The sequence below is a fragment of the Numida meleagris genome, chromosome 9 (assembly GCF_002078875.1).
Source record: "Numida meleagris isolate 19003 breed g44 Domestic line chromosome 9, NumMel1.0, whole genome shotgun sequence".
NCBI classification, from domain to species: Eukaryota; Metazoa; Chordata; class Aves; order Galliformes; family Numididae; genus Numida; species Numida meleagris.
The window spans coordinates 4,912,028-4,920,502 of record NC_034417.1 but is presented as its reverse complement, the minus strand read 5'-3'; positions in this window follow the sequence as shown (position 1 = coordinate 4,920,502).

The following is an 8,475-nucleotide window of genomic DNA, read 5'->3' as shown; positions in this document are numbered from 1 at the left end:
TTAAAACTTTTTTTTAAACATCTTAGCTGTAAACACCTCAGAGTCAGTTATGCTGACAGCCAAATTGCCCAGTTTTAAAATCCTACTTAGAGCTTCAGATCTCTCCATTAAATACTTGATAGTTCTAGGACACAAAAATGAATTCCAAACCACTGGTAGGTTTCAGTGCTGAAAATATTCTCAATATTCTCATATGTGAAGTGAGAGTTTGGGGTTTTGTGAAGCAGAAACAACAGCAAGCTCCTATGACTCTAGGCATGATTGTTTCCTCTGAGTTTTGCAGATATAGGAAGTCTGAACAGTTTGTATTTTTATATCTGGTTCCTTGTCCGAACTAACCTCAGATTTTTACCTTTTTGTTGTTCCACCCAGCTGTGTGACCCAATCCAGTCTTCTCTCCCAGCAGCTGACATTGCACGCTCAGGAATTAACTGCTCTGGGAAGGTGTGAATTTTTTTCCTGCATCTCATTTCCCCATGCAATCTGTTGAGGTGCATCCTCACAAACTATAAAATTGCCTTAATTTTCACATTTCAGAATCCAGTAACAAGTTTATTAATATTAAAAAAGCCCTGACAGCTTGTTTGCTTTTCTCCAGCCATGATTCTAGCTTCCCTTCAGGATTTGAGCTGAACTGCTTTGCTGTAGAAAGAGTGCAAATTAAAATCACCACCTCACTACCATCATCCAACGGCAACTGAAGATGCTCACAATCTCCCTCCAAACTATCAGTACAGATCTTAGCACTGGGTCAAGATGTTAACTGTAGTACGTGAAAACAGACAGAAATGAAAGGAGTATTAATGTCCTCCAGATGTCTAAGCAATTTTTTTTTCTGATATAAGACTTGCTCTTAGAAACTCGTTCACCCCTTCCATTCACCCCATCCTGTGCAAAGGCACAGGATTCATCCTGTGCCCAGGATTCATTTTTCATCCTCCTTCTTATAAAGCAGTCCTGGTAAACTACAGGCAGCTAGGTTTTATTGTGAGAATTCTTTATATCTGCAAATTACTCGTTCCTTGCTTTTGTAATATATGCATAGCATTTGCTTACGTTACATTACATAACTGCAAAAGTATGTATTTATAACAAAACATTGGAAGCCTATCTTTGGTAACACCTAATTCCCGTTTGTATCCTACCTTGAGTAGGATTTATGTGAGCATGTGTACACCCTTAAAACCTCATTATGTTCTACCTAGAAGTCCAGTGCTTTTCTTGTTTCATGACAGGAAAAGGCTGTCTGAGGAGCTTACCTGTTTCAAGGTATTCACATTCAAACTGGTTTTCTTTCTCATGAGTTCTAGGATTTGCACTGTGTGAAATGCATTATTGTTTTGGGGAATACAGTTTATAAAGAATAAGAAAAATGAACTCTGCATACTAAAGCTTTGCCTTTCCATTGCTATTTGATTTACTAATTTCACCAGGTGATGCCTACAAACTGACTTTCAGGTGCTGCTTTACACCTTCACACCATCGGTTCATGCGTTGGGTGCTAACATATAGTCTGTGTCAGTGAGTGGTATGATGAACATCTATATTTTCAACAGCTTGGAAGATAAAGCTCTAGCCTTAGGCAGTAGAAAATAACCAAATTGTACTTGTTTACCCCATAAACCAGAATAGAGAATGCAAAAGCCCATCCACCGGTATAGGATTTTTTTTATATGTGGATTTTTACAAGCGTATGCACATATATAAAGATATGTGTACTGTACAGTATGTGTGTGTGTACATAAATACACAGCCGTGTGTATGCACTACACACAGAATAATGAAGGGATGTCTACAGAGCAAAATCAGGTATCCATTTCATTCTAACTAGCGATGGGTCTGAACCAAAATCCTTTGGAAAGTTTGAATCTTTTTTTTTTTTTTTTTTTTTTTTTTTCATCTCTGGTTACAGTTGGAGTTCCTTACATGTGTATGCATTGTGGGGGACGTGTGTGCATGTGTACATGTGCTTATTCACATGTGCATGCCTCTGTGGGTGGCAATGTGTGTGCCAGTAAGTGTGCACATGTTTACATATGTACTTTCAGCTTTGGTGAACTGTAATGTTACTGGTGTCATCTTCATCTTCTCCTGGACAGTTTTGTCTACAGCACATGAATACTTCCGTGGGTCACTTTCAACTCTATAAATCACTACATTGAAGTATTACAGTTGTACAGTTATATATTTCATCTATACTTGCTCTGCTGTAACTTTTTACGTATTTTGTACTGCATAGATTATATATTGTGATAATGTCTATACAACAACAGTAAAAAAGGAAAAAGGAAGAAAATTAACAACTGTAAAGCATCGTCTTAACATGTATGCATGGTTAGTGACGTTTACATTTTTCAAAATAAAATTTGTTATATGAAGTGTTGGTTTTTGTATGATTTTGTTCTCTTTACCAGTTAAATAGCACCAACTAGGTACTATTTCTGCTGTTAGTTTGGGGTGCGACATCTTGTTTGATATCTTCATTTAAATTTCAGCCAGTGCTGATGTTTAAAATGAGATTCTTTTAAAACCATTGAGAAAACGTTTATGTAATGTTTGCTTTGCATTCTTTTTTGTTTTAACTGGTATTTTAGAGTTGCATATTGAAACTCCTTTCTCAAGACTGGTGTACACTGTGTTTTTCTTCACAATATAGTTATGGGATAAATATACACCAATTGAAGAGTCGACCATCCTTCCTTACAAAGCTCAGTTCTTTGCAAACTGCCACAAGTGGCAATGTACTATCAAAACAGTAGTAATCTAATCTCACAGTGCTCCAAGACACTTTCTTTCCTCATTTCAAAGACGATGAAATCGAAGTGCAAGTGATTGAGTTAATTCCTCAAATACATGAGGCTATAGCAGATGCACGTCTTGTCCCTCTTGGGAATTAACACCACACCCTCAGAAAAATTTTCTTCCCTATAGTGATTAACTGTCTGTGCAACATTACACCTGAATGCAAAAATAATTTGAAAGAGCAGACTACTGTTGAAAGGTGAAGGCTAAAATATCCTTACTAAGCTAGGAGCAACTCTGCAAATTACTTTAAAAATCAATACATTTTCTTGAGAAGGAGCGATGAAAACGGTTCAGAGCAAGTAACCTAGAGAGGCATTATCTTTAATAAGAGGTTTCCCCATGTGTTTATTACCATGTTGAACTGTCAGTGCATCATCTCTGACTATGCACCAGTCAGCTTGTACCTCTCCGCGTGTCTGTAAGCAACCACTGTTGTACAATTTATACAATGGACCTAGCTAAATCACATAAATGCTTAAATACCTTTATGCAGTATTTATGCAATATTTTTTATCGAAGAGTAACATACTCTTTGGGCACGCAGTGGACAGCTTTGATTCTGTTAGTGAACCCTCACTGAAACAGATGATAAAATGCTTGCATACAGCAGAAAAGTGTGGGTTTGTTTCATTCTGCTCTTCAAACATTAGCGTGATGCTGTTTATTCTGTATGTCTGTGTTGTAATCGGGTAATTCCAGGTAGTGAGAATCTTCAGGCAATAGTCTTGGTAAACCATCCAGTACCAAAGTGAGTTGAAGTTCCCCTGCATACCTTGTCTATCAGTCTGATGGTTGAACTTCTTCAGTTTCAGATCCGCCTAGTTCAGTTTCTGTCCTTGAACAAATAGGCTAGGCAGCTGCTTTAGAAGCTTAGTTGCTTTCTGCTACGTCATTCCTATGGGTGGGGTGTGACATGTCTGAACTTTCTGGAACAAGGAAAAGTGAAACAAATCCTTCTGAAAGGATATGCCTTCTCAGCTTAAGTGTGGATTGCTGCCTCAGTACAGTAACGTTATGTGCCTCCCCACCCAGACATTTACACTCTGCAATGTACATGTTAACACATTGTCATCTGCAAAAGAAACTGCTCCTCTCGGGTTGCTAAATATATGGGTTTCTGTCTTGTCTGTGACTCAGCACTTGTCATCAGATGTTCGTAGACTTGGCAGTAGTCCATTAGTTCAGAAGAAAAGAGATAACGCTGCTAGCATTAAGATGAGAATTTTGTGTTTGCATTTACCTGTGTACCTTCAGAGAGATTCACCTTATGGTTTGCTGCTCCAGTTGTTCAAGGATGCACATCCATGACATGCCTTGCTGGTTGACTGCAAGAGATTAAAATGGCATAAATATAAATAACACAGTCAAGAGAAAGAGAAATGACAGAAGACAGGCTGGAATGAAAAAGAGGCAAGGAAAACGAGACAAGCTGATCGTGTCTAGCAGCTGACCAGAAAGGCTGGAGCACAAGAATACATGTGTGGCTTCCTCAAGAATTCCAGAGCAACCAAGCCAGGCAGCATCTTCAATGTGGGGACCACACCATCTTTTCTAAGAGCAGTATATGAGGGAGGTATGTCGAACAGTAATTCAAGCATATATGTCAAGTTACTGCAAGCTATAGTGCATTGCTGGCACAGCTAAGACTTTAAAGAGAGAAGAAGGGATTTTTTAATAGTTTTCTTAACCCATACACCAGGCAAAGGAAGAGAGTCTGGATGCCCAGACATCTGAGCAGCAAGAGAGGGAAGCATGAATTAACAGTGGCTTTGGGAGTCAGATTTTTGTTCTGGGCAACGGAGTGAACAGGATTACATTACAAATTTGGGGAAGAAAAGAATGAGGAAAAGAGATTGAGAAAACCTAAGTGGGGTTTTAGACAGGAGCAGACCCCAAAGGTCTAGGAATATTGCTAACACAACCTCAGCACTTACAGCTTAGTAATGACAGAATCACAGAATTGCAGGGGTTGAAAGGGACCTTGAGAGATCATTGAGTCCAAGCCCCCTGCTAAAGCAGGTTCCCTACAATAGATCACACAGGTAAGCATCTAGATGAGTCCTGAATATCTCCACAGAAGGAGACTCCACAACCTCTCTGGACAACCTGTTCCAGTGCTCCTTCACACCTACCATAAAGAAGTTCTGCATGTTTGTATGGAACTTCCTACATTCTAGTTTTAGGCCATTACTCCTTGTCCTACGCTGTGCACCACCAAGAAGAGCCTGACCTCTCCATTTGCCTCCCACCTTTAGATATTTATAAACATTTATCAGATCCCCCTCAGTCTTCTTTCCCCCAGGCTGAACAGACCCAGCTGCTCAGCCTTTCCTCATATAGGAAATGCTCCAGGCCCTGTATCACCATTGTGGCCCTCCGCTGGACTTATTCTAGGAGATCTGTGTCTTTTTTGAACTAGGGAGCCCAGAACTGGACGCAGTACTCTAAATGTGGCCTCACCAGGGCAGAGTGAGGCCTGCTGGCTATGTTCTTCTTAATGCACCCCAGGAGCCCACTGGCCTTCTTGGTCACAAGGGCACACTGCTGGCTCATGGCCAACTTGTTGTCCACCAGGACACCCAGGTCCTTCTCTGCAGAGCTCTTCTCCAGCAGGTCACCCCCCAACCTGTACTGATGCATGTGGTTATTCCTCCCCAGGTGCAAGACTCTACTCTTGCTCTTGTTAAACCTCATCAGGTTCCTCCCTTGCCCAACTCTCTAGACTGTCCAGGTCTTGTTGAATGGAAGCACAGTGTTCCAGTGTGTCAGCCACTCCTCCCAGCTTTGTATCATCAGCTAACTTGCTGAGGGTGGTCTATCCCTTCATCCAAGTTGTTGATGAAGATGCTGAAGACCCAGCACTGACTCATGGGTAATATTGCTAGTTACAGGCCTTCAACCAGATTCTGTGCCACTGATGATAGCCCTCTGAGCTCTGCCAGTCAGCCAGTTTCCAATCCACCTCACTGTCCACTCATCTATCTGACACTTTCTAAGTTTCATAACAAGGCTGTAGTGGGAGATGGTGTCAAACGACTCGCTGAAGTCAAGGTAGACAACATCCACTACTCCTCCTTCATCTACCCAGCTATGATGACATCATAGAAGGCTACCAGGTTGGCAAAGCATGATTTTGCCTTTGTGAATCCATGTTGACTACTGATAACTTTCTTCTCTTCCAATTGCTTGGAGAGGGTATCCATAACAAAGTGTTCCACCACCTTTCCAGGCATGTAGTTTCCCAGATCCTCCTTCTTGTCCTTTTTGAAGACCAGAGTGACACTGGCTATCCTCCAGTTTTCAGGCACCTCTCCCATTTGCCAAGACCTTTCAAAGAGAGCGGTTCAGCAATCACCTCTGCCAGCTCCCTCAGCACACAGTACTTGAAGGGAGTGTATAAACAGGAGGGGGAATGACTGTTTACATGGGTTGATAGTGATAGGACAAGGGGGAATGGTTTTAAACTAAGATGGGGAGATTTAGGTTAGATATTAGGAAGAAGTTTTTCACTCAGAGGGTGGTGACGTGGTGGAACAGGTTGCCCAGGGGGGTTGTGGATGCCCCATCCCTGGAGGCATTCAAGGCCAGGCTGGACGTGGCTCTGGGCAGCCTGGTCTGGTGGTTGGTGACCCTGCACACAGCAGGGGGGTTGAAACTAGATGATCTTTGAGGTCCTTTTCAACCCAGGACATTCTATGGTTCTATGACAGGGGTGCATCCCATCAGGGCCCATGGATTTGTGTGAACTGATTTTGGCTAGATGCTCTCTGACCAAATCCTCCTCGACAAACAGGAAGTCTTCCATTCCCCAGACTCTCTCTCTTATCTTCGAGGCCTGGGATTCCTGAGGGCTCGTCTTAGCATTAAAGAGTGAAGCAAAGGAGGCATTCAGAATCTCTGCCTTCTCAGCATCCCCTGTTAGGGGATCCAAGGCATCCACCTCATTTAGTAGGGGACCCACATTATCCCTAGTCTTCCTTTTACTGTTAACATATTTAAAAAAACCTTCCTTGTTATTCTTTACCTCCTTTGCAAGGTTTAATTTCAAGAGGGCCTCAGCCCTCCTCATTGCATTCCTCTAGTAACTGTACCTCACCAAGAAAAAGCAGCTCTGTTGTGTAATCGCTGCCTCATCATAATTGCAAATAAGGATCAACCTGCCCAACCTGACTGGCACCAGTAGGAGTTAGATTTAATCTCTGGCTCCTGCTGGCAGGAACAAATGTTCAATAGGCCAAGAGAGGCTGGCATGAGGGGCTGGGCTGAAGGGCTCTGAGGTGCAGTTGTTGGCAGGTCTCTGCCTAGCTGATACGTGTTCTCTGCGTCACTGGATACCACGCTTGCTGAAGTGCACCGCAGCAGGTCTGAGCCTGCTGGGCTGGTGCTTGCAGGGTGCTTTGCAGAGGGCTGCAAACTGGGGCCCAGATGTAGCAAGACTTGCAGCGCATCCTGTGTCTCAGCCCACGGTGCACGCTACCACTTCCCTCATAGGGGCTAAGTCCAGGCAACACTCTTTCTGCATGGGTCGTTTATGCAAACAGGAGTGCTGTCTGTAAACCAGGAAATTCAAATCACATTGTCCCCAAGTTTATACATCACACCCTTGCCACCCTATCACCCACATCACAAATACCTTAGCAAGTCAGTAAGAATGTGTACAGAAGTACTAACATCAGAAGGCTGCTTTCCATCAGGAGTAAAGGCTGGCATCCTGCCATCATTACACACCTGTTTTGGTAAGAAGCCCACGGAAGTCAGATGGAAGTGAAAACTGAAGTGGACCCCTGTCTTCCACATTCCTAAGACTACAGGAAGCAAAGATCACTGAAGAGTTGTACAGGTATCCTGATGTGCTGCTATTCTAGCATTTGTCTCCTGGAACTCAATGTCACCAACTTATCCTGTGCACTGGAAATACTGAAGATTTACCTTGCCTGCCTGACATGTCAAGATGTCCAACCTAATACTGGAGGTGATTTAGCTGTAGTAATATGACACTGCTTAGACTGAAAAGTAGCCCTCACTCATTAGGCAGAGTGGGATGGATGTGAGGACACCACTGAGAAAAAAGAGCCAGTTGGAGACCAAGAGAGATGGTGTTTGGAGTTTCAGATGTGTGACAGCATAGTAAGAGCAATGACGTGAAACAATACGGGAAAGAACAAGCAGCAATAAATGGGAAAGGTGAATTTTGGAGGAAGAAGATCAGCGTATGGGGTAGGACAATTTCTTGAGAGGAAAAGAAAGGGCTAAGGTACAAAATCCAAAAGGAGCTCAGTAGCTCCTGTGGCGGCATTTCCGTATCTCACCATGGATGGTGAGATATGCCCATGCGTAATAAACAGGACCGTGCGTCCTTAAGAGACCAATGTTTGCATTTTCCCATGCTTTCCTATTGTGGAGATAACTTACTGAGTCATTTCTCTGATCCTGGAGACAAACGGAACAGACACAAAACATAACAAAACACAATAGCAACGGGAAGAGAGAAATTCCTCCCTCCCCCTTTCACCACACACGTGTTTTACGTCAGAACATTCAAAGCCTCCAAGTGGAATAGAAACAAGGAACAGACTGACAGAGCTTTTTGGTGCACACTTTGAATCAAGGTCACCTTCTCCACCCCTGCACGAACGTTAAAACACAAAAGCCGCAGTTCTGCAGTCTGTT